Genomic DNA, 26,564 nt, shown 5'->3' with positions numbered 1-26,564 from the left:
GGAGCAAATTATCACTCATCCTAAAGATAACTGGGGGCCCGGAATGCAGCACTGACAGTAAAAAACTTCTACGTAGTGTGGGATCGCTAACCCTAACCCTAGCTAGGGTTGAAAGTGTACATTCCTGCAGGGTGTCTCAGAAGCCCTCCAATCATGATATTTGAATTTTTTCCTCAAACCCAAATGTATCAGTCTCAAACAACCCAAACTGGTTTCAAAACCTCTTGGAAATGTATCTTCTTTAACAATCTGTCTTCTTTAGGCAAATTTTCATTGAGGTGAAAAATGCTGTCAAATGGTACATACATCGGCATGCTTTAAATGCCTGGCTAGGGTTAGGGTTAAAAGAACCATAGAATTTTGCCCGAAGTTACACTTCTAGCTGCACTTTAAATGACAAAATGAAGAGAGTTTACCCCTTAGAACAGGTATTCTTCACACTTTTCATCTGGCTCACTTTTGGGATAAAATGAGTGAATGGGGCAATATACTGAAAGGTGGCCAAAAGTGTCCGAAAACTAAAAGTGCAGATAGGAGCAAATTATCACTCATCCTAAAGATAACTGGGGGCCCGGAATGCAGCACTGACAGTAAAAAACTTCTACGTAGTGTGGGATCGCTAACCCTAACCCTAGCTAGGGTTGAAAGTGTACATTCCTGCAGGGTGTCTCAGAAGCCCTCCAATCATGAGATTTGAATTTTTTCCTCAAACCCAAATGTATCAATCTCAAACAACCCAAACGGGTTTCAAAACCTCTTGGAAATGTATCTTCTTTAATAATCTGTCTTCTTTAGGCAAATTTTCATTGAGATGAAAAAGGCTGTCAAATGGTACATACATCGGCATGCTTTAAATGCCTGGCTAGGGTTAGGGTTAAAAGAACCATAGAATTTTGCCTGAAGTTACACTTCTAGCTGCACTTTAAATGACAAAATGGAAAGAGTCTACCCCTTAGAACAGGTATTCTTCACATTTTTCATCTGGCTCACTTTTGGGATATAATCAATGAATGGGGCAATATACTGCAAGGTGGCCAAATGTGTCCGAAAACTAAATGTGCAGATAGGAACAAATTTTCACTCATCCTAAAGATAACTGGGGGCCCGGAATGCAGCACTGACAGTAAAAAACTTCTACGTAGTGTGGGATCGCTAACCCTAACCCTAGCTAGGGTTGAAAAGTGTACATTCCTGCTGGGTGTCTCAGAAGCCCTCCAATCATGAGATTTGAATTTTTTCCTCAAACCCAAAAATATAACTCTCAAACAACTCAAACAGATTTCAAAACCTCTTGGAAATGTATCTTCTTTAATAATCTGTCTTCTTTAGGCAAATTTTTACTAAGGTGAAAAATGATGTCAAATGGTACATACATCGGCATGCTTTAAATGCCTGGCTAGGGTTAGGGTTAAAAGAACCATAGACTTTTGCATGAAGTTACACTTCTAGCTGCACTTTAAATGACAAAATGAAGAGAGTTTACCCCTTAGAACAGGTATTCTTCACACTTTTCATCTGGCTCACTTTTGGGATAAAATGAGTGAATGGGGCAATATACTGAAAGGTGGCCAAAAGTGTCCGAAAACTAAAAGTGTAGATAGGAGCAAATTATCACTCATCCTAAAGATAACTGGGGGCCCGGAATGCAGCACTGACAGTAAAAAACTTCTACGTAGTGTGGGATCGCTAACCCTAACCCTAGCTAGGGTTGAAAGTGTACATTCCTGCATAGTGTCTCAGAAGCCCTCCAATCATGAGATTTGAATTTTTTCCTCAAACCCAAATGTATCAGTCTCAAACAACCCAAACTGGTTTCAAAACCTCTTGGAAATGTATCTTCTTTAATAATCTGTCTTCTTTAGGCAAATTTTCATTGAGGTGAAAAATGCTGTCAAATGGTACATACATCGGCATGCTTTAAATGCCTGGCTAGGGTTAGGGTTAAAAGAACCATAGAATTTTGCCCGAAGTTACACTTCTAGCTGCACTTTAAATGACAAAATGAAGAGAGTTTACCCCTTAGAACAGGTATTCTTCACACTTTTCATCTGGCTCACTTTTGGGATAAAATGAGTGAATGGGGCAATATTCTGAAAGGTGGCCAAAAGTGTCCGAAAACTAAAAGTGCAGATAGGAGCAAATTATCACTCATCCTAAAGATAACTGGGGGCCCGGAATGCAGCACTGACAGTAAAAAACTTCTACGTAGTGTGGGATCGCTAACCCTAACCCTAGCTAGGGTTGAAAGTGTACATTACTGCATAGTGTCTCAGAAGCCCTCCAATCATGAGATTTGAATTTTTTCCTCAAACCCAAATGTATCAGTCTCAAACAACCCAAACTGGTTTCAAAACCTCTTGGAAATGCATCTTCTTTAATAATCTGTCTTCTTTAGGCAAATTTTCATTGAGGTGAAAAATGCTGTCAAATGGTACATACATCGGCATGCTTTAAATGCCTGGCTAGGGTTAGGGTTAAAAGAACCATAGAATTTTGCCCGAAGTTACACTTCTAGCTGCACTTTAAATGACAAAATGAAGAGAGTTTACCCCTTAGAACAGGTATTCTTCACACTTTTCATCTGGCTCACTTTTGGGATAAAATGAGTGAATGGGGCAATATACTGAAAGGTGGCCAAAAGTGTCCGAAAACTAAAAGTGCAGATAGGAGCAAATTATCACTCATCCTAAAGATAACTGGGGGCCCGGAATGCAGCACTGACAGTAAAAAACTTCTACGTAGTGTGGGATCGCTAACCCTAACCCTAGCTAGGGTTGAAAGTGTACATTCCTGCAGGGTGTCTCAGAAGCCCTCCAATCATGAGATTTGAATTTTTTCCTCAAACCCAAATGTATCAATCTCAAACAACCCAAACGGGTTTCAAAACCTCTTGGAAATGTATCTTCTTTAATAATCTGTCTTCTTTAGGCAAATTTTCATTGAGGTGAAAAAGGCTGTCAAATGGTACATACATCGGCATGCTTTAAATGCCTGGCTAGGGTTAGGGTTAAAAGAACCATAGAATTTTGACTGAAGTTACACTTCTAGCTGCACTTTAAATGACAAAATGTAAAGAGTCTACCCCTTAGAACAGGTATTCTTCACATTTTTCATCTGGCTCACTTTTGGGATATAATCAATGAATGAGGCAATATGCTGCAAGGTGGCCAAAAGTGTCCGAAAACTAAATGTGCAGATAGGAACAAATTTTCACTCATCCTAAAGATAACTGGGGGCCCGGAATGCAGCACTGACAGTAAAAAACTTCTACATAGTGTGGGATCGCTAACCCTAACCCTAGCTAGGGTTGAAAAGTGTACATTCCTGCTGGGTGTCTCAGAAGCCCTCCAATCATGAGATTTGAATTTTTTCCTCAAACCCAAAAATATAACTCTCAACCAACTCAAACAGATTTCAAATCCTCTTGGAAATGTATCTTCTTTAATAATCTGTATTCTTTAGGCAAATTTTTACTGAGGTGAAAAATGATGTCAAATGGTACATACATCGGCATGCTTTAAATGCCTGGCTAGGGTTAGGGTTAAAAGAACCATAGAATTTTGCCCGAAGTTACACTTCTAGCTGCACTTTAAATGACAAAATGAAGAGAGCTTACCCCTTAGAACAGGTATTCTTCACACTTTTCATCTGGCTCACTTTTGGGATAAAATGAGTGAATGGGGCAATATACTGAAAGGTGGTCAAAAGTGTCCGAAAACTAAAAGTGCAGATAGGAACAAATTTTCACTCATCCTAAAGATAACTGGGGGCCCGGAATGCAGCACTGACAGTAAAAAACTTCTACGTAGTGTGGGATCGCTAACCCTAACCCTAGCTAGGGTTGAAAGTGTACATTCCTGCATAGTGTCTCAGAAGCCCTCCAATCATGAGATTTGAATTTTTTCCTCAAACCCAAATGTATCAGTCTCAAACAACCCAAACGGGTTTCAAAACCTCTTGGAAATGTATCTTCTTTAATAATCTGTCTTCTTTAGGCAAATTTTCATTGAGGTGAAAAAGGCTGTCAAATGGTACATACATCGGCATGCTTTAAATGCCTGGCTAGGGTTAGGGTTAAAAGAACCATAGAATTTTGCCTGAAGTTACACTTCTAGCGGCACTTTAAATGACAAAATGGAAAGAGTCTACCCCTTAGAACAGGTATTCTTCACATTTTTCATCTGGCTCACTTTTGGGATATAATCAATGAATGGGGCAATATACTGAAAGGTGGCCAAAAGTGTCCGAAATCTAAATGTGCAGATAGGAACAAATTTTCACTCATCCTAAAGATAACTGGGGGCCCGGAATGCAGCACTGACAGTAAAAAACTTCTACATAGTGTGGGATCGCTAACCCTAACCCTAGCTAGGGTTGAAAAGTGTACATTCCTGCTGGGTGTCTCAGAAGCCCTCCAATCATGAGATTTGAATTTTTTCCTCAAACCCAAAAATATAACTCTCAAACAACTCAAACAGATTTCAAAACCTCTTGGAAATGTATCTTCTTTAATAATCTGTCTTCTTTAGGCAAATTTTTACTGAGGTGAAAAATGATGTCAAATGGTACATACATCGGCATGCTTTAAATGCCTGGCTAGGGTTAGGGTTAAAAGAACCATAGAATTTTGCCCGAAGTTACACTTCTAGCTGCACTTTAAATGACAAAATGAAGAGAGTTTACCCCTTAGAACAGGTATTCTTCACACTTTTCATCTGGCTCACTTTTGGGATAAAATGAGTGAATGGGGCAATATTCTGAAAGGTGGCCAAAAGTGTCCGAAAACTAAAAGTGCAGATAGGAGCAAATTATCACTCATCCTAAAGATAACTGGGGGCCCGGAATGCAGCACTGACAGTAAAAAACTTCTACGTAGTGTGGGATCGCTAACCCTAACCCTAGCTAGGGTTGAAAGTGTACATTCCTGCAGGGTGTCTCAGAAGCCCTCCAATCATGAGATTTGAATTTTTTCCTCAAACCCAAATGTATCAGTCTCAAACAACCCAAACGGGTTTCAAAACCTCTTGGAAATGTATCTTCTTTAATAATCTGTCTTCTTTAGGCAAATTTTCATTGAGGTGAAAAAGGCTGTCAAATGGTACATACATCGGCATGCTTTAAATGCCTGGCTAGGGTTAGGGTTAAAAGAACCATAGAATTTTGCCTGAAGTTACACTTCTAGCTGCACTTTAAATGACAAAATGGAAAGAGTCTACCCCTTAGAACAGGTATTCTTCACATTTTTCATCTGGCTCACTTTTGGGATATAATCAATGAATGGGGCAATATACTGCAAGGTGGCCAAAAGTGTCCGAAAACTAAATGTGCAGATAGGAACAAATTTTCACTCATCCTAAAGATAACTGGGGGCCCGGAATGCAGCACTGACAGTAAAAAACTTCTACGTAGTGTGGGATCGCTAACCCTACCCTAGCTAGGGTTGAAAAGTGTACATTCCTGCTGGGTGTCTCAGAAGCCCTCCAATCATGAGATTTGAATTTTTTCCTCAAACCCAAAAATATAACTCTCAAACAACTCAAACAGATTTCAAAACCTCTTGGAAATGTATCTTCTTTAATAATCTGTCTTCTTTAGGCAAATTTTTACTGAGGTGAAAAATGATGTCAAATGGTACATACATCGGCATGCTTTAAATGCCTGGCTAGGGTTAGGGTTAAAAGAACCATAGACTTTTGCATGAAGTTACACTTCTAGCTGCACTTTAAATGACAAAATGAAGAGAGTTTACCCCTTAGAACAGGTATTCTTCACACTTTTCATCTGGCTCACTTTTGGGATAAAATGAGTGAATGGGGCAATATTCTGAAAGGTGGCCAAAAGTGTCCGAAAACTAAAAGTGCAGATAGGAGCAAATTATCACTCATCCTAAAGATAACTGGGGGCCCGGAATGCAGCACTGACAGTAAAAAACTTCTACGTAGTGTGGGATCGCTAACCCTAACCCTAGCTAGGGTTGAAAGTGTACATTCCTGCAGGGTGTCTCAGAAGCCCTCCAATCATGAGATTTGAATTTTTTCCTCAAACAAAATTTATCAGTCTCAAACAACCCAAACTGGTTTCAAAACCTCTTCGAAATGTATCTTCTTTAACAATCTGTCTTCTTTAGGCAAATTTTCATTGAGGTGAAAAATGCTGTCAAATGGTACATACATCGGCATGCTTTAAATGCCTGGCTAGGGTTAGGGTTAAAAGAACCATAGAATTTTGCCCGAAGTTACACTTCTAGCTGCACTTTAAATGACAAAATGAAGAGAGTTTACCCCTTAGAACAGGTATTCTTCACACTTTTCATCTGGCTCACTTTTGGGATAAAATGAGTGAATGGGGCAATATTCTGAAAGGTGGCCAAAAGTGTCCGAAAACTAAATGTGCAGATAGGAACAAATTTTCACTCATCCTAAAGATAACTGGGGGCCCGGAATGCAGCACTGACAGTAAAAAACTTCTACATAGTGTGGGATCGCTAACCCTAACCCTAGCTAGGGTTGAAAAGTGTACATTCCTGCTGGGTGTCTCAGAAGCCCTCCAATCATGAGATTTGAATTTTTTCCTCAAACCCAAAAATATAACTCTCAAACAACTCAAACAGATTTCAAAACCTCTTGGAAATGTATCTTCTTTAATAATCTGTCTTCTTTAGGCAAATTTTTACTGAGGTGAAAAATGATGTCAAATGGTACATACATCGGCATGCTTTAAATGCCTGGCTAGGGTTAGGGTTAAAAGAACCATAGACTTTTGCATGAAGTTACACTTCTAGCTGCACTTTAAATGACAAAATGAAGAGAGTTTACCCCTTAGAACAGGTATTCTTCACACTTTTCATCTGGCTCACTTTTGGGATAAAATGAGTGAATGGGGCAATATTCTGAAAGGTGGCCAAAAGTGTCCGAAAACTAAAAGTGCAGATAGGAGCAAATTATCACTCATCCTAAAGATAACTGGGGGCCCGGAATGCAGCACTGACAGTAAAAAACTTCTACGTAGTGTGGGATCGCTAACCCTAACCCTAGCTAGGGTTGAAAGTGTTCATTCCTGCAGGGTGTCTCAGAAGCCCTCCAATCATGAGATTTGAATTTTTTCCTCAAACCCCAAAATATAACTCTCAAACAACTCAAACAGATTTCAGAACCTCTTGGAAATGTATCTTCTTTAATAATCTGTCTTCTTTAGGCAAATTTTTACTGAGGTGAAAAATGATGTCAAATGGTACATACATCGGCATGCTTTAAATGCCTGGCTAGGGTTAGGGTTAAAAGAACCATAGAATTTTGCCCGAAGTTACACTTCTAGCTGCACTTTAAATGACAAAATGAAGAGAGTTTACCCCTTAGAACAGGTATTCTTCACACTTTTCATCTGGCTCACTTTTGGGATAAAATGAGTGAATGGGGCAATATACTGAAAGGTGGCCAAAAGTGTCCGAAAACTAAAAGTGCAGATAGGAACAAATTATCACTCATCCTAAAGATAACTGGGGGCCCGGAATGCAGCACTGACAGTAAAAAACTTCTACGTAGTGTGGGATCGCTAACCCTAACCCTAGCTAGGGTTGAAAAGTGTACATTCCTGCTGGGTGTCTCAGAAGCCCTCCAATCATCAGATTTGAATTTTTTCCTCAAACCCAAAAATATAACTCTCAAACAACTCAAACAGATTTCAAAACCTCTTGGAAATGTATCTTCTTTAATAATCTGTCTTCTTTCGGCAAATTTTTACTGAGGTGAAAAATGATGTCAAATGGTACATACATCGGCATGCTTTAAATGCCTGGCTAGGGTTAGGGTTAAAAGAACCATAGAATTTTGCCCGAAGTTACACTTCTAGCTGCACTTTAAATGACAAAATGAAGAGAGTTTACCCCTTAGAACAGGTATTCTTCACACTTTTCATCTGGCTCACTTTTGGGATAAAATGAGTGAATGGGGCAATATACTGAAAGGTGGCCAAAAGTGTCCGAAAACTAAAAGTGCAGATAGGAACAAATTATCACTCATCCTAAAGATAACTGGGGGCCCGGAATGCAGCACTGACAGTAAAAAACTTCTACGTAGTGTGGGATCGCTAACCCTAACCCTAGCTAGGGTTGAAAGTGTACATTCCTGCATAGTGTCTCAGAAGCCCTCCAATCATGAGATTTGAATTTTTTCCTCAAACCCAAATGTATCAGTCTAAACAACCCAAACTGGTTTCAAAACCTCTTGGAAATGAATCTTCTTTAATAATCTGTCTTCTTTAGGCAAATTTTCATTGAGGTGAAAAATGCTGTCAAATGGTACATACATCGGCATGCTTTAAATGCCTGGCTAGGGTTAGGGTTAAAAGAACCATAGAATTTTGCCCGAAGTTACACTTCTAGCTGCACTTTAAATGACAAAATGAAGAGAGTTTACCCCTTAGAACAGGTATTCTTCACACTTTTCATCTGGCTCACTTTTGGGATAAAATGAGTGAATGGGGCAATATTCTGAAAGGTGGCCAAAAGTGTCCGAAAACTAAAAGTGCAGATAGGAGCAAATTATCACTCATCCTAAAGATAACTGGGGGCCCGGAATGCAGCACTGACAGTAAAAAACTTCTACGTAGTGTGGGATCGCTAACCCTAACCCTAGCTAGGGTTGAAAGTGTATCTTCCTAAAGGGTGTCTCAGAAGCCCTCCAATCATGAGATTTGAATTTTTTCCTCAAACCCAAATTTATCAGTCTCAAACAACCCAAACTGGTTTCAAAACCTCTTCGAAATGTATCTTCTTTAACAATCTGTCTTCTTTAGGCAAATTTTCATTGAGGTGAAAAATGCTGTCAAATGGTACATACATCGGCATGCTTTAAATGCCTGGCTAGGGTTAGGGTTAAAAGAACCATAGAATTTTGCCCGAAGTTACACTTCTAGCTGCACTTTAAATGACAAAATGAAGAGAGTTTACCCCTTAGAACAGGTATTCTTCACACTTTTCATCTGGCTCACTTTTGGGATAAAATGAGTGAATGGGGCAATATTCTGAAAGGTGGCCAAAAGTGTCCGAAAACTAAATGTGCAGATAGGAACAAATTTTCACTCATCCTAAAGATAACTGGGGGCCCGGAATGCAGCACTGACAGTAAAAAACTTCTACATAGTGTGGGATCGCTAACCCTAACCCTAGCTAGGGTTGAAAAGTGTACATTCCTGCTGGGTGTCTCAGAAGCCCTCCAATCATGAGATTTGAATTTTTTCCTCAAACCCAAAAATATAACTCTCAAACAACTCAAACAGATTTCAAAACCTCTTGGAAATGTATCTTCTTTAATAATCTGTCTTCTTTAGGCAAATTTTTACTGAGGTGAAAAATGATGTCAAATGGTACATACATCGGCATGCTTTAAATGCCTGGCTAGGCTTAGGGTTAAAAGAACCATAGAATTTTGCCCGAAGTTACACTTCTAGCTGCACTTTAAATGACAAAATGAAGAGAGTTTACCCCTTAGAACAGGTATTCTTCACACTTTTCATCTGGCTCACTTTTGGGATAAAATGAGTGAATGGGGCAATATTCTGAAAGGTGGCCAAAAGTGTCCGAAAACTAAAAGTGCAGATAGGAGCAAATTATCACTCATCCTAAAGATAACTGGGGGCCCGGAATGCAGCACTGACAGTAAAAAACTTCTACGTAGTGTGGGATCGCTAACCCTAACACTAGCTAGGATTGAAAGTGTACATTCCTCCAGGGTGTCTCAGAAGCCCTCCAATCATGAGATTTGAATTTTTTCCTCAAACCCAAATGTATCAGTCTCAAACAACCCAAACGGGTTTCAAAACCTCTTGGAAATGTATCTTCTTTAATAATCTGTCTTCTTTAGGCAAATTTTCATTGAGGTGAAAAAGGCTGTCAGATGGTACATACATCGGCATGCTTTAAATGCCTGGCTAGGGTTAGGGTTAAAAGAACCATAGACTTTTGCATGAAGTTACACTTCTAGCTGCACTTTAAATGACAAAATGGAAAGAGTCTACCCCTTAGAACAGGTATTCTTCACATTTTTCATCTGGCTCACTTTTGGGATATAATCAATGAATGGGGCATTATACTGAAAGGTGGCCAAAAGTGTCCGAAAACTAAATGTGCAGATAGGAACAAATTTTCACTCATCCTAAAGATAACTGGGGGCCCGGAATGCAGCACTGACAGAAAAAAACGTCTACGTAGTGTGGGATCGCTAACCCTAACCCTAGCTAGGGTTGAAAAGTGTACATTCCTGCTGGGTGTCTCAGAAGCCCTCCAATCATGAGATTTGAATTTTTTCCTCAAACCCCAAAATATAACTCTCAAACAACTCAAACAGATTTCAGAACCTCTTGGAAATGTATCTTCTTTAATAATCTGTCTTCTTTAGGCAAATTTTTACTGAGGTGAAAAATGATGTCAAATGGTACATACATCGGCATGCTTTAAATGCCTGGCTAGGGTTAGGGTTAAAAGAACCATAGAATTTTGCACGAAGTTACACTTCTAGCTGCACTTTAAATGACAAAATGAAGAGAGTTTACCCCTTAGAACAGGTATTCTTCACACTTTTCATCTGGCTCACTTTTGGGATAAAATGAGTGAATGGGGCAATATACTGAAAGGTGGCCAAAAGTGTCCGAAAACTAAAAGTGCAGATAGGAACAAATTATCACTCATCCTAAAGATAACTGGGGGCCCGGAATGCAGCACTGACAGTAAAAAACTTCTACGTAGTGTGGGATCGCTAACCCTAACCCTAGCTAGGGTTGAAAAGTGTACATTCCTGCTGGGTGTCTCAGAAGCCCTCCAATCATGAGATTTGAATTTTTTCCTCAAACCCAAAAATATAACTCTCAAACAACTCAAACAGATTTCAAAACCTCTTGGAAATGTATCTTCTTTAATAATCTGTCTTCTTTCGGCAAATTTTTACTGAGGTGAAAAATGATGTCAAATGGTACATACATCGGCATGCTTTAAATGCCTGGCTAGGGTTAGGATTAAAAGAACCATAGAATTTTGCCCGAAGTTACACTTCTAGCTGCACTTTAAATGACAAAATGAAGAGAGTTTACCCCTTAGAACAGGTATTCTTCACACTTTTCATCTGGCTCACTTTTGGGATAAAATGAGTGAATGGGGCAATATACTGAAAGGTGGCCAAAAGTGTCCGAAAACTAAAAGTGCAGATAGGAACAAATTATCACTCATCCTAAAGATAACTGGGGGCCCGGAATGCAGCACTGACAGTAAAAAACTTCTACGTAGTGTGGGATCGCTAACCCTAACCCTAGCTAGGGTTGAAAGTGTACATTCCTGCATAGTGTCTCAGAAGCCCTCCAATCATGAGATTTGAATTTTTTCCTCAAACCCAAATGTATCAGTCTAAACAACCCAAACTGGTTTCAAAACCTCTTGGAAATGAATCTTCTTTAATAATCTGTCTTCTTTAGGCAAATTTTCATTGAGGTGAAAAATGCTGTCAAATGGTACATACATCGGCATGCTTTAAATGCCTGGCTAGGGTTAGGGTTAAAAGAACCATAGAATTTTGCCCGAAGTTACACTTCTAGCTGCACTTTAAATGACAAAATGAAGAGAGTTTACCCCTTAGAACAGGTATTCTTCACACTTTTCATCTGGCTCACTTTTGGGATAAAATGAGTGAATGGGGCAATATTCTGAAAGGTGGCCAAAAGTAACCGAAAACTAAAAGTGCAGATAGGAGCAAATTATCACTCATCCTAAAGATAACTGGGGGCCCGGAATGCAGCACTGACAGTAAAAAACTTCTACGTAGTGTGGGATCGCTAACCCTAACCCTAGCTAGGGTTGAAAGTGTACATTCCTGCAGGGTGTCTCAGAAGCCCTCCAATCATGAGATTTGAATTTTTTCCTCAAACCCAAATTTATCAGTCTCAAACAACCCAAACTGGTTTCAAAACCTCTTCGAAATGTATCTTCTTTAACAATCTGTCTTCTTTAGGCAAATTTTCATTGAGGTGAAAAATGCTGTCAAATGGTACATACATCGGCATGCTTTAAATGCCTGGCTAGGGTTAGGGTTAAAAGAACCATAGACTTTTGCATGAAGTTACACTTCTAGCTGCACTTTAAATGACAAAATGAAGAGAGTTTACCCCTTAGAACAGGTATTCTTCACACTTTTCATCTGGCTCACTTTTGGGATAAAATGAGTGAATGGGGCAATATTCTGAAAGGTGGCCAAAAGTGTCCGAAAACTAAAAGTGCAGATAGGAGCAAATTATCACTCATCCTAAAGATAACTGGGGGCCCGGAATGCAGCACTGACAGTAAAAAACTTCTACGTAGTGTGGGATCGCTAACCCTAACCCTAGCTAGGGTTGAAAGTGTTCATTCCTGCAGGGTGTCTCAGAAGCCCTCCAATCATGAGATTTGAATTTTTTCCTCAAACCCAAATTTATCAGTCTCAAACAACCCAAACTGGTTTCAAAACCTCTTCGAAATGTATCTTCTTTAACAATCTGTCTTCTTTAGGCAAATTTTCATTGAGGTGAAAAATGCTGTCAAATGGTACATACATCGGCATGCTTTAAATGCCTGGCTAGGGTTAGGGTTAAAAGAACCATAGAATTTTGCCCGAAGTTACACTTCTAGCTGCACTTTAAATGACAAAATGAAGACAGTTTACCCCTTAGAACAGGTATTCTTCACACTTTTCATCTGGCTCACTTTTGGGATAAAATGAGTGAATGGGGCAATATACTGAAAGGTGGCCAAAAGTGTCCGAAAACTAAAAGTGCAGATAGAAGCAAATTATCACTCATCCAAAAGATAACTGGGGGCCCGGAATGCAGCACTGACAGTAAAAAACTTCTACGTAGTGTGGGATCGCTAACCCTAACCCTAGCTAGGGTTGAAAGTGTACATTCCTGCATAGTGTCTCAGAAGCCCTCCAATCATGAGATTTGAATTTTTTCCTCAAACCCAAATGTATCAGTCTCAAACAACCCAAACTGGTTTCAAAACCTCTTGAAAATGAATCTTCTTTAATAATCTGTCTTCTTTAGGCAAATTTTCATTGAGGTTAAAAATGCTGTCAAATGGTACATACATCGCATGTTTTAAATGCCTGGCTAGGGTTAGGGTTAAAAGAACCATAGAATTTTGCCCGAAGTTACACTTCTAGCTGCACTTTAAATGACAAAATGAAGAGAGTTTACCCCTTAGAACAGGTATTCTTCACACTTTTCATCTGGCTCACTTTTGGGATAAAATGAGTGAATGGGGCAATATTCTGAAAGGTGGCCAAAAGTGTCCGAAAACTAAAAGTGCAGATAGGAGCAAATTATCACTCATCCTAAAGATAACTGGGGGCCCGGAATGCAGCACTGACAGTAAAAAACTTCTACGTAGTGTGGGATCGCTAACCCTAACCCTAGCTAGGGTTGAAAGTGTACATTCCTGCATAGTGTCTCAGAAGCCCTCCAATCATGAGATTTGAATTTTTTCCTCAAACCCAAATGTATCAGTCTCAAACAACCCAAACTGGTTTCAAAACCTCTTCGAAATGTATCTTCTTTAACAATCTGTCTTCTTTAGGCAAATTTTCATTGAGGTGAAAAATGCTGTCAAATGGTACATACATCGGCATGCTTTAAATGCCTGGCTAGGGTTAGGGTTAAAAGAACCATATAATTTTGCCCGAAGTTACACTTCTAGCTGCACTTTAAATGACAAAATGAAGAGAGTTTACCCCTTAGAACAGGTATTCTTCACACTTTTCATCTGGCTCACTTTTGGGATAAAATGAGTGAATGGGGCAATATTCTGAAAGGTGGCCAAAAGTGTCCGAAAACTAAAAGTGCAGATAGGAGCAAATTATCACTCATCCTAAAGATAACTGGGGGCCCGGAATGCAGCACTGACAGTAAAAAACTTCTACGTAGTGTGGGATCGCTAACCCTAACCCTAGCTAGGGTTGAAAAGTGTACATTCCTGCTGGGTGTCTCAGAAGCCCTCCAATCATGAGATTTGAATTTTTTCCTCAAACCCCAAAATATAACTCTCAAACAACTCAAACAGATTTCAGAACCTCTTGGAAATGTATCTTCTTTAATAATCTGTCTTCTTTAGGCAAATTTTTACTGAGGTGAAAAATGATGTCAAATGGTACATACATCGGCATGCTTTAAATGCCTGGCTAGGGTTAGGGTTAAAAGAACCATAGAATTTTGCCCGAAGTTACACTTCTAGCTGCACTTTAAATGACAAAATGAAGAGAGTTTACCCCTTAGAACAGGTATTCTTCACACTTTTCATCTGGCTCACTTTTGGGATAAAATGAGTGAATGGGGCAATATACTGAAAGGTGGCCAAAAGTGTCCGAAAACTAAAAGTGCAGATAGGAACAAATTATCACTCATCCTAAAGATAACTGGGGGCCCGGAATGCAGCACTGACAGTAAAAAACTTCTACGTAGTGTGGGATCGCTAACCCTAACCCTAGCTAGGGTTGAAAAGTGTACATTCCTGGTGGGTGTCTCAGAAGCCCTCCAATCATGAGATTTGAATTTTTTCCTCAAACCCAAAAATATAACTCTCAAACAACTCAAACAGATTTCAAAACCTCTTGGAAATGTATCTTCTTTAATAATCTGTCTTCTTTCGGCAAATTTTTACTGAGGTGAAAAATGATGTCAAATGGTACATACATCGGCATGCTTTAAATGCCTGGCTAGGGTTAGGGTTAAAAGAACCATAGAATTTTGCCCGAAGTTACACTTCTAGCTGCACTTTAAATGACAAAATGAAGAGAGTTTACCCCTTAGAACAGGTATTCTTCACACTTTTCATCTGGCTCACTTTTGGGATAAAATGAGTGAATGGGGCAATATACTGAAAGGTGGCCAAAAGTGTCCGAAAACTAAAAGTGCAGATAGGAACAAATTATCACTCATCCTAAAGATAACTGGGGGCCCGGAATGCAGCACTGACAGTAAAAAACTTCTACGTAGTGTGGGATCGCTAACCCTAACCCTAGCTAGGGTTGAAAAGTGTACATTCCTGCTGGGTGTCTCAGAAGCCCTCCAATCATGAGATTTGAATTTTTTCCTCAAACCCAAAAATATAACTCTCAAACAACTCAAACAGATTTCAAAACCTCTTGGAAATGTATCTTCTTTAATAATCTGTCTTCTTTAGGCAAATTTTTACTGAGGTGAAAAATGATGTCAAATGGTACATACATCGGCATGCTTTAAATGCCTGGCTAGGGTTAGGGTTAAAAGAACCATATACTTTTTCCCGAAGTTACACTTCTAGCTGCACTTTAAATGACAAAATGAAGAGAGTTTACCCCTTAGAACAGGTATTCTTCACATTTTTCATCTGGCTCACTTTTGGGATATAATCAATGAATGGGGCAATATACTGAAAGGTGGCCAAAAGTGTCCGAAAAATAAATGTGCAGATAGGAACAAATTTTCACTCATCCTAAAGATAACTGGGGGCCCGGAATGCAGCACTGACAGTAAAAAACTTCTACGTAGTGTGGGATCGCTAACCCTAACCCTAGCTAGGGTTGAAAAGTGTACATTCCTGCTGGGTGTCTCAGAAGCCCTCCAATCATGAGATTTGAATTTTTTCCTCAAACCCAAATGTATCAGTCTCAAACAACCCAAACTGGTTTCAAAACCTCTTGGAAATGAATCTTCTTTAATAATCTGTCTTCTTTAGGCAAATTTTCATTGAGGTGAAAAATGCTGTCAAATGGTACATACATCGGCATGCTTTAAATGCCTGGCTAGGGTTAGGGTTAAAAGAACCATAGAATTTTGCCCGAAGTTACACTTCTAGCTGCACTTTAAATGACAAAATGAAGAGAGTTTACCCCTTAGAACAGGTATTCTTCACACTTTTCATCTGGCTCACTTTTGGGATAAAATGAGTGAATGGGGCAATATTCTGAAAAGTGGCCAAAAGTGTCCGAAAACTAAAAGTGCAGATAGGAGCAAATTATCACTCATCCTAAAGATAACTGGGGGCCCGGAATGCAGCACTGACAGTAAAAAACTTCTACGTAGTGTGGGATCGCTAACCCTAACCCTAGCTAGGGTTGAAAGTGTTCATTCCTGCAGGGTGTCTCAGAAGCCCTCCAATCATGAGATTTGAATTTTTTCCTCAAACCCAAATTTATCAGTCTCAAACAACCCAAACTGGTTTCAAAACCTCTTCGAAATGTATCTTCTTTAACAATCTGTCTTCTTTAGGCAAATTTTCATTGAGGTGAAAAATGCTGTCAAATGGTACATACATCGGCATGCTTTAAATGCCTGGCTAGGGTTAGGGTTAAAAGAACCATAGAATTTTGCCCGAAGTTACACTTCTAGCTGCACTTTAAATGACAAAATGAAGACAGTTTACCCCTTAGAACAGGTATTCTTCACACTTTTCATCTGGCTCACTTTTGGGATAAAATGAGTGAATGGGGCAATATTCTGAAAGGTGGCCAAAAGTGTCCGAAAACTAAAAGTGCAGATAGGAGCAAATTATCACTCATCCTAAAGATAACTGGGGGCCCGGAATGCAGCACTGACAGTAAAAAACTTCTACGTAGTGTGGGATCGCTAACCCTAACCCTAGCTAGGGTTGAAAAGTGTACATTCCTGCTGGGTGTCTCAGAAGCCCTCCAATCATGAGATTTGAATTTTTTCCTCAAACCCCAAAATATAACTCTCAAACAACTCAAACAGATTTCAGAACCTCTTGGAAATGTATCTTCTTTAATAATCTGTCTTCTTTAGGCAAATTTTTACTGAGGTGAAAAATGATGTCAAATGGTACATACATCGGCATGCTTTAAATGCCTGGCTAGGGTTAGGGTTAAAAGAACCATAGAATTTTGCCCGAAGTTACACTTCTAGCTGCACTTTAAATGACAAAATGAAGAGAGTTTACCCCTTAGAACAGGTATTCTTCACACTTTTCATCTGGCTCACTTTTGGGATAAAATGAGTGAATGGGGCAATATACTGAAAGGTGGCCAAAAGTGTCCGAAAACTAAAAGTGCAGATAGGAACAAATTATCACTCATCCTAAAGATAACTGGGGGCCCGGAATGCAGCACTGACAGTAAAAAACTTCTACGTAGTGTGGGATCGCTAACCCTAACCCTAGCTAGGGTTGAAAAGTGTACATTCCTGGTGGGTGTCTCAGAAGCCCTCCAATCATGAGATTTGAATTTTTTCCTCAAACCCAAAAATATAACTCTCAAACAACTCAAACAGATTTCAAAACCTCTTGGAAATGTATCTTCTTTAATAATCTGTCTTCTTTCGGCAAATTTTTACTGAGGTGAAAAATGATGTCAAATGGTACATACATCGGCATGCTTTAAATGCCTGGCTAGGGTTAGGGTTAAAAGAACCATAGAATTTTGCCCGAAGTTACACTTCTAGCTGCACTTTAAATGACAAAATGAAGAGAGTTTACCCCTTAGAACAGGTATTCTTCACACTTTTCATCTGGCTCACTTTTGGGATAAAATGAGTGAATGGGGCAATATACTGAAAGGTGGCCAAAAGTGTCCGAAAACTAAAAGTGCAGATAGGAACAAATTATCACTCATCCTAAAGATAACTGGGGGCCCGGAATGCAGCACTGACAGTAAAAAACTTCTACGTAGTGTGGGATCGCTAACCCTAACCCTAGCTAGGGTTGAAAAGTGTACATTCCTGCTGGGTGTCTCAGAAGCCCTCCAATCATGAGATTTGAATTTTTTCCTCAAACCCAAAAATATAACTCTCAAACAACTCAAACAGATTTCAAAACCTCTTGGAAATGTATCTTCTTTAATAATCTGTCTTCTTTAGGCAAATTTTTACTGAGGTGAAAAATGATGTCAAATGGTACATACATCGGCATGCTTTAAATGCCTGGCTAGGGTTAGGGTTAAAAGAACCATATACTTTTTCCCGAAGTTACACTTCTAGCTGCACTTTAAATGACAAAATGAAGAGAGTTTACCCCTTAGAACAGGTATTCTTCACATTTTTCATCTGGCTCACTTTTGGGATATAATCAATGAATGGGGCAATATACTGAAAGGTGGCCAAAAGTGTCCGAAAAATAAATGTGCAGATAGGAACAAATTTTCACTCATCCTAAAGATAACTGGGGGCCCGGAATGCAGCACTGACAGTAAAAAACTTCTACGTAGTGTGGGATCGCTAACCCTAACCCTAGCTAGGGTTGAAAAGTGTACATTCCTGCTGGGTGTCTCAGAAGCCCTCCAATCATGAGATTTGAATTTTTTCCTCAAACCCAAATGTATCAGTCTCAAACAACCCAAACTGGTTTCAAAACCTCTTGGAAATGAATCTTCTTTAATAATCTGTCTTCTTTAGGCAAATTTTCATTGAGGTGAAAAATGCTGTCAAATGGTACATACATCGGCATGCTTTAAATGCCTGGCTAGGGTTAGGGTTAAAAGAACCATAGAATTTTGCCCGAAGTTACACTTCTAGCTGCACTTTAAATGACAAAATGAAGAGAGTTTACCCCTTAGAACAGGTATTCTTCACACTTTTCATCTGGCTCACTTTTGGGATAAAATGAGTGAATGGGGCAATATTCTGAAAGGTGGCCAAAAGTGTCCGAAAACTAAAAGTGCAGATAGGAGCAAATTATCACTCATCCTAAAGATAACTGGGGGCCCGGAATGCAGCACTGACAGTAAAAAACTTCTACGTAGTGTGGGATCGCTAACCCTAACCCTAGCTAGGGTTGAAAGTGTTCATTCCTGCAGGGTGTCTCAGAAGCCCTCCAATCATGAGATTTGAATTTTTTCCTCAAACCCAAATTTATCAGTCTCAAACAACCCAAACTGGTTTCAAAACCTCTTCGAAATGTATCTTCTTTAACAATCTGTCTTCTTTAGGCAAATTTTCATTGAGGTGAAAAATGCTGTCAAATGGTACATACATCGGCATGCTTTAAATGCCTGGCTAGGGTTAGGGTTAAAAGAACCATAGAATTTTGCCCGAAGTTACACTTCTAGCTGCACTTTAAATGACAAAATGAAGACAGTTTACCCCTTAGAACAGGTATTCTTCACACTTTTCATCTGGCTCACTTTTGGGATAAAATGAGTGAATGGGGCAATATACTGAAAGGTGGCCAAAAGTGTCCGAAAACTAAAAGTGCAGATAGGAGCAAATTATCACTCATCCTAAAGATAACTGGGGGCCCGGAATGCAGCACTGACAGTAAAAAACTTCTACGTAGTGTGGGATCGCTAACCCTAACCCTAGCTAGGGTTGAAAGTGTACATTCCTGCTGGGTGTCTCAGAAGCCCTCCAATCATGAGATTTGAATTTTTTCCTCAAACCCAAATGTATCAGTCTCAAACAACCCAAACTGGTTTCAAAACCTCTTGAAAATGAATCTTCTTTAATAATCTGTCTTCTTTAGGCAAATTTTCATTGAGGTTAAAAATGCTGTCAAATGGTACATACATCGGCATGTTTTAAATGCCTGGCTAGGGTTAGGGTTAAAAGAACCATAGAATTTTGCCCGAAGTTACACTTCTAGCTGCACTTTAAATGACAAAATGAAGAGAGTTTACCCCTTAGAACAGGTATTCTTCACACTTTTCATCTGGCTCACTTTTGGGATAAAATGAGTGAATGGGGCAATATTCTGAAAGGTGGCCAAAAGTGTCCGAAAACTAAAAGTGCAGATAGGAGCAAATTATCACTCATCCTAAAGATAACTGGGGGCCCGGAATGCAGCACTGACAGTAAAAAACTTCTACGTAGTGTGGGATCGCTAACCCTAACCCTAGCTAGGGTTGAAAGTGTACATTCCTGCATAGTGTCTCAGAAGCCCTCCAATCATGAGATTTGAATTTTTTCCTCAAACCCAAATGTATCAGTCTCAAACAACCCAAACTGGTTTCAAAACCTCTTCGAAATGTATCTTCTTTAACAATCTGTCTTCTTTAGGCAAATTTTCATTGAGGTGAAAAATGCTGTCAAATGGTACATACATCGGCATGCTTTAAATGCCTGGCTAGGGTTAGGGTTAAAAGAACCATATAATTTTGCCCGAAGTTACACTTCTAGCTGCACTTTAAATGACAAAATGAAGAGAGTTTACCCCTTAGAACAGGTATTCTTCACACTTTTCATCTGGCTCACTTTTGGGATAAAATGAGTGAATGGGGCAATATTCTGAAAGGTGGCCAAAAGTGTCCGAAAACTAAAAGTGCAGATAGGAGCAAATTATCACTCATCCTAAAGATAACTGGGGGCCCGGAATGCAGCACTGACAGTAAAAAACTTCTACGTAGTGTGGGATCGCTAACCCTAACCCTAGCTAGGGTTGAAAAGTGTACATTCCTGCTGGGTGTCTCAGAAGCCCTCCAATCATGAGATTTGAATTTTTTCCTCAAACCCCAAAATATAACTCTCAAACAACTCAAACAGATTTCAGAACCTCTTGGAAATGTATCTTCTTTAATAATCTGTCTTCTTTAGGCAAATTTTTACTGAGGTGAAAAATGATGTCAAATGGTACATACATCGGCATGCTTTAAATGCCTGGCTAGGGTTAGGGTTAAAAGAACCATAGAATTTTGCCCGAAGTTACACTTCTAGCTGCACTTTAAATGACAAAATGAAGAGAGTTTACCCCTTAGAACAGGTATTCTTCACACTTTTCATCTGGCTCACTTTTGGGATAAAATGAGTGAATGGGGCAATATACTGAAAGGTGGCCAAAAGTGTCCGAAAACTAAAAGTGCAGATAGGAACAAATTATCACTCATCCTAAAGATAACTGGGGGCCCGGAATGCAGCACTGACAGTAAAAAACTTCTACGTAGTGTGGGATCGCTAACCCTAACCCTAGCTAGGGTTGAAAAGTGTACATTCCTGGTGGGTGTCTCAGAAGCCCTCCAATCATGAGATTTGAATTTTTTCCTCAAACCCAAAAATATAACTCTCAAACAACTCAAACAGATTTCAAAACCTCTTGGAAATGTATCTTCTTTAATAATCTGTCTTCTTTCGGCAAATTTTTACTGAGGTGAAAAATGATGTCAAATGGTACATACATCGGCATGCTTTAAATGCCTGGCTAGGGTTAGGGTTAAAAGAACCATAGAATTTTGCCCGAAGTTACACTTCTAGCTGCACTTTAAATGACAAAATGAAGAGAGTTTACCCCTTAGAACAGGTATTCTTCACACTTTTCATCTGGCTCACTTTTGGGATAAAATGAGTGAATGGGGCAATATACTGAAAGGTGGCCAAAAGTGTCCGAAAACTAAAAGTGCAGATAGGAACAAATTATCACTCATCCTAAAGATAACTGGGGGCCCGGAATGCAGCACTGACAGTAAAAAACTTCTACGTAGTGTGGGATCGCTAACCCTAACCCTAGCTAGGGTTGAAAAGTGTACATTCCTGCTGGGTGTCTCAGAAGCCCTCCAATCATGAGATTTGAATTTTTTCCTCAAACCCAAATGTATCAGTCTCAAACAACCCAAACTGGTTTCAAAACCTCTTCGAAATGTATCTTCTTTAACAATCTGTCTTCTTTAGGCAAATTTTTACTGAGGTGAAAAATGATGTCAAATGGTACATACATCGGCATGCTTTAAATGCCTGGCTAGGGTTAGGGTTAAAAGAACCATAGAATTTTGCCTGAAGTTACACTTCTAGCTGCACTTTAAATGACAAAATGGAAAGAGTCTACCCCTTAGAACAGGTATTCTTCACATTTTTCATCTGGCTCACTTTTGGGATATAATCAATGAATGGGGCAATATACTGAAAGGTGGCCAAAAGTGTCCGAAAAATAAATGTGCAGATAGGAACAAATTTTCACTCATCCTAAAGATAACTGGGGGCCCGGAATGCAGCACTGACAGTAAAAAACTTCTACGTAGTGTGGGATCGCTAACCCTAACCCTAGCTAGGGTTGAAAAGTGTACATTCCTGCTGGGTGTCTCAGAAGCCCTCCAATCATGAGATTTGAATTTTTTCCTCAAACCCAAATGTATCAGTCTCAAACAACCCAAACTGGTTTCAAAACCTCTTGGAAATGAATCTTCTTTAATAATCTGTCTTCTTTAGGCAAATTTTCATTGAGGTGAAAAATGCTGTCAAATGGTACATACATCGGCATGCTTTAAATGCCTGGCTAGGGTTAGGGTTAAAAGAACCATAGAATTTTGCCCGAAGTTACACTTCTAGCTGCACTTTAAATGACAAAATGAAGAGAGTTTACCCCTTAGAACAGGTATTCTTCACACTTTTCATCTGGCTCACTTTTGGGATAAAATGAGTGAATGGGGCAATATTCTGAAAGGTGGCCAAAAGTGTCCGAAAACTAAAAGTGCAGATAGGAGCAAATTATCACTCATCCTAAAGATAACTGGGGGCCCGGAATGCAGCACTGACAGTAAAAAACTTCTACGTATTGTGGGATCGCTAACCCTAACCCTAGGTAGGGTTGAAAGTGTACATTCCTGCAGGGTGTCTCAGAAGCCCTCCAATCATGAGATTTGAATTTTTTCCTCAAACCCAAATGTATCAGTCTCAAACAACCCAAACTGGTTTCAAAACCTCTTGGAAATGTATCTTCTTTAACAATCTGTCTTCTTTAGGCAAATTTTCATTGAGGTGAAAAATGCTGTCAAATGGTACATACATCGGCATGCTTTAAATGCCTGGCTAGGGTTAGGGTTAAAAGAACCATAGAATTTTGCCCGAAGTTACACTTCTAGCTGCACTTTAAATGACAAAATGAAGAGAGTTTACCCCTTAGAACAGGTATTCTTCACACTTTTCATCTGGCTCACTTTTGGGATAAAATGAGTGAATGGGGCAATATTCTGAAAGGTGGCCAAAAGTGTCCGAAAACTAAAAGTGCAGATAGGAGCAAATTATCACTCATCCTAAAGATAACTGGGGGCCCGGAATGCAGCACTGACAGTAAAAAACTTCTACGTAGTGTGGGATCGCTAACCCTAACCCTAGCTAGGGTTGAAAGTGTACATTCCTGCATAGTGTCTCAGAAGCCCTCCAATCATGAGATTTGAATTTTTTCCTCAAACCCAAATGTATCAGTCTCAAACAACCCAAACTGGTTTCAAAACCTCTTCGAAATGTATCTTCTTTAACAATCTGTCTTCTTTAGGCAAATTTTTACTGAGGTGAAAAATGATGTCAAATGGTACATACATCGGCATGCTTTAAATGCCTGGCTAGGGTTAGGGTTAAAAGAACCATAGACTTTTGCCCGAAGTTACACTTCTAGCTGCACTTTAAATGACAAAATGAAGAGAGTTTACCCCTTAGAACAGGTATTCTTCACACTTTTCATCTGGCTCACTTTTGGGATAAAATGAGTGAATGGGGCAATATACTGAAAGGTGGCCAAAAGTGTCCGAAAACTAAAAGTGCAGATAGGAGCAAATTATCACTCATCCTAAAGATAACTGGGGGCCCGGAATGCAGCACTGACAGTAAAAAACTTCTACGTAGTGTGGGATCGCTAACCCTAACCCTAGCTAGGGTTGAAAGTGTACATTCCTGCAGGGTGTCTCAGAAGCCCTCCAATCATGAGATTTGAATTTTTTCCTCAAACCCAAATGTATCAGTCTCAAACAACCCAAACGGGTTTCAAAACCTCTTGGAAATGTATCTTCTTTAATAATCTGTCTTCTTTAGGCAAATTTTCATTGAGGTGAAAAAGGCTGTCAGATGGTACATACATTGGCATGCTTTAAATGCCTGGCTAGGGTTAGGGTTAAAAGAACCATAGAATTTTGCCCGAAGTTACACTTCTAGCTGCACTTTAAATGACAAAATGAAGAGAGTTTACCCCTTAGAACAGGTATTCTTCACACTTTTCATCTGGCTCACTTTTGGGATAAAATAAGTGAATGGGGCAATATTCTGAAAGGTGGCCAAAAGTGTCCGAAAACTAAAAGTGCAGATAGGAGCAAATTATCACTCATCCTAAAGATAACTGGGGGCCCGGAATGCAGCACTGACAGTAAAAAACTTCTACGTAGTATGGGATCGCTAACCCTAACCCTACCTAGTGTTGAAAGTGTACATTCCTGCATAGTGTCTCAGAAGCCCTCCAATCGTGAGATTTGAATTTTTTCCTCAAACCCAAATGTATCAGTCTCAAACAACCCAAACTGGTTTCAAAACCTCTTGGAAATGTATCTTCTTTAATAATCTGTCTTCTTTAGGCAAATTTTCATTGAGGTGAAAAATGCTGTCAAATGGTACATACATCGGCATGCTTTAAATGCCTGGCTAGGGTTAGGGTTAAAAGAACCATAGAATTTTGCCCGAAGTTACACTTCTAGCTGCACTTTAAATGACAAAATGAAGAGAGTTTACCCCTTAGAACAGGTATTCTTCACACTTTTCATCTGGCTCACTTTTGGGATAAAATGAGTGAATGGGGCAATATACTGAAAGGTGGCCAAAAGTGTCCGAAAACTAAAAGTGCAGATAGGAACAAATTATCACTCATCCTAAAGATAACTGGGGGCCCGGAATGCAGCACTGACAGTAAAAAACTTCTACGTAGTGTGGGATCGCTAACCCTAACCCTAGCTAGGGTTGAAAAGTGTACATTCCTGCTGGGTGTCTCAGAAGCCCTCCAATCATGAGATTTGAATTTTTTCCTCAAACCCAAAAATATAACTCTCAAACAACTCAAACAGATTTCAAAACCTCTTGGAAATGTATCTTCTTTAATAATCTGTCTTCTTTCGGCAAATTTTTACTGAGGTGAAAAATGATGTCAAATGGTACATACATCGGCATGCTTTAAATGCCTGGCTAGGGTTAGGGTTAAAAGAACCATAGAATTTTGCCCGAAGTTACACTTCTAGCTGCACTTTAAATGACAAAATGAAGAGAGTTTACCCCTTAGAACAGGTATTCTTCACACTTTTCATCTGGCTCACTTTTGGGATAAAATGAGTGAATGGGGCAATATACTGAAAGGTGGCCAAAAGTGTCCGAAAACTAAAAGTGCAGATAGGAACAAATTATCACTCATCCTAAAGATAACTGGGGGCCCGGAATGCAGCACTGACAGTAAAAAACTTCTACGTAGTGTGGGATCGCTAACCCTAACCCTAGCTAGGGTTGAAAAGTGTACATTCCTGCTGGGTGTCTCAGAAGCCCTCCAATCATGAGATTTGAATTTTTTCCTCAAACCCAAAAATATAACTCTCAAACAACTCAAACAGATTTCAAAACCTCTTGGAAATGTATCTTCTTTAATAATCTGTCTTCTTTCGGCAAATTTTTACTGAGGTGAAAAATGATGTCAAATGGTACATACATCGGCATGCTTTAAATGCCTGGCTAGGGTTAGGGTTAAAAGAACCATAGAATTTTGCCCGAAGTTACACTTCTAGCTGCACTTTAAATGACAAAATGAAGAGAGTTTACCCCTTAGAACAGGTATTCTTCACACTTTTCATCTGGCTCACTTTTGGGATAAAATGAGTGAATGGGGCAATATACTGAAAGGTGGCCAAAAGTGTCCGAAAACTAAAAGTGCAGATAGGAACAAATTATCACTCATCCTAAAGATAACTGGGGGCCCGGAATGCAGCACTGACAGTAAAAAACTTCTACGTAGTGTGGGATCGCTAACCCTAACCCTAGCTAGGGTTGAAAGTGTACATTCCTGCATAGTGTCTCAGAAGCCCTCCAATCATGAGATTTGAATTTTTTCCTCAAACCCAAATGTATCAGTCTAAACAACCCAAACTGGTTTCAAAACCTCTTGGAAATGAATCTTCTTCAATAATCTGTCTTCTTTAGGCAAATTTTCATTGAGGTGAAAAATGCTGTCAAATGGTACATACATCGGCATGCTTTAAATGCCTGGCTAGGGTTAGGGTTAAAAGAACCATAGAATTTTGCCCGAAGTTACACTTCTAGCTGCACTTTAAATGACAAAATGAAGAGAGTTTACCCCTTAGAACAGGTATTCTTCACACTTTTCATCTGGCTCACTTTTGGGATAAAATGAGTGAATGGGGCAATATTCTGAAAGGTTGCCAAAAGTGTCCGAAAACTAAAAGTGCAGATAGGAGCAAATTATCACTCATCCTAAAGATAACTGGGGGCCCGGAATGCAGCACTGACAGTAAAAAACTTCTACGTAGTGTGGGATCGCTAACCCTAACCCTAGCTTGGGTTGAAAGTGTACATTCCTGCATAGTGTCTCAGAAGCCCTCCAATCATGAGATTTGAATTTTTTCCTCAAACCCAAATGTATCAGTCTAAACAACCCAAACTGGTTTCAAAACCTCTTGGAAATGAATCTTCTTTAATAATCTGTCTTCTTTAGGCAAATTTTCATTGAGGTGAAAAATGCTGTCAAATGGTACATACATCGGCATGCTTTAATTGCCTGGCTAGGGTTAGGGTTAAAAGAACCATAGAATTTTGCCCGAAGTTACACTTCTAGCTGCACTTTAAATGACAAAATGAAGAGAGTTTACCCCTTAGAACAGGTA

Source organism: Lepisosteus platostomus, chromosome 9 (genome assembly GCF_059453375.1).
Source record: "Lepisosteus platostomus isolate fLepPlt1 chromosome 9, fLepPlt1.hap1, whole genome shotgun sequence".
Classification (NCBI taxonomy): domain Eukaryota; kingdom Metazoa; phylum Chordata; class Actinopteri; order Semionotiformes; family Lepisosteidae; genus Lepisosteus; species Lepisosteus platostomus.
The sequence above is the reverse complement of the archived record's forward strand: the minus strand, read 5'-3'. Positions refer to the sequence as shown.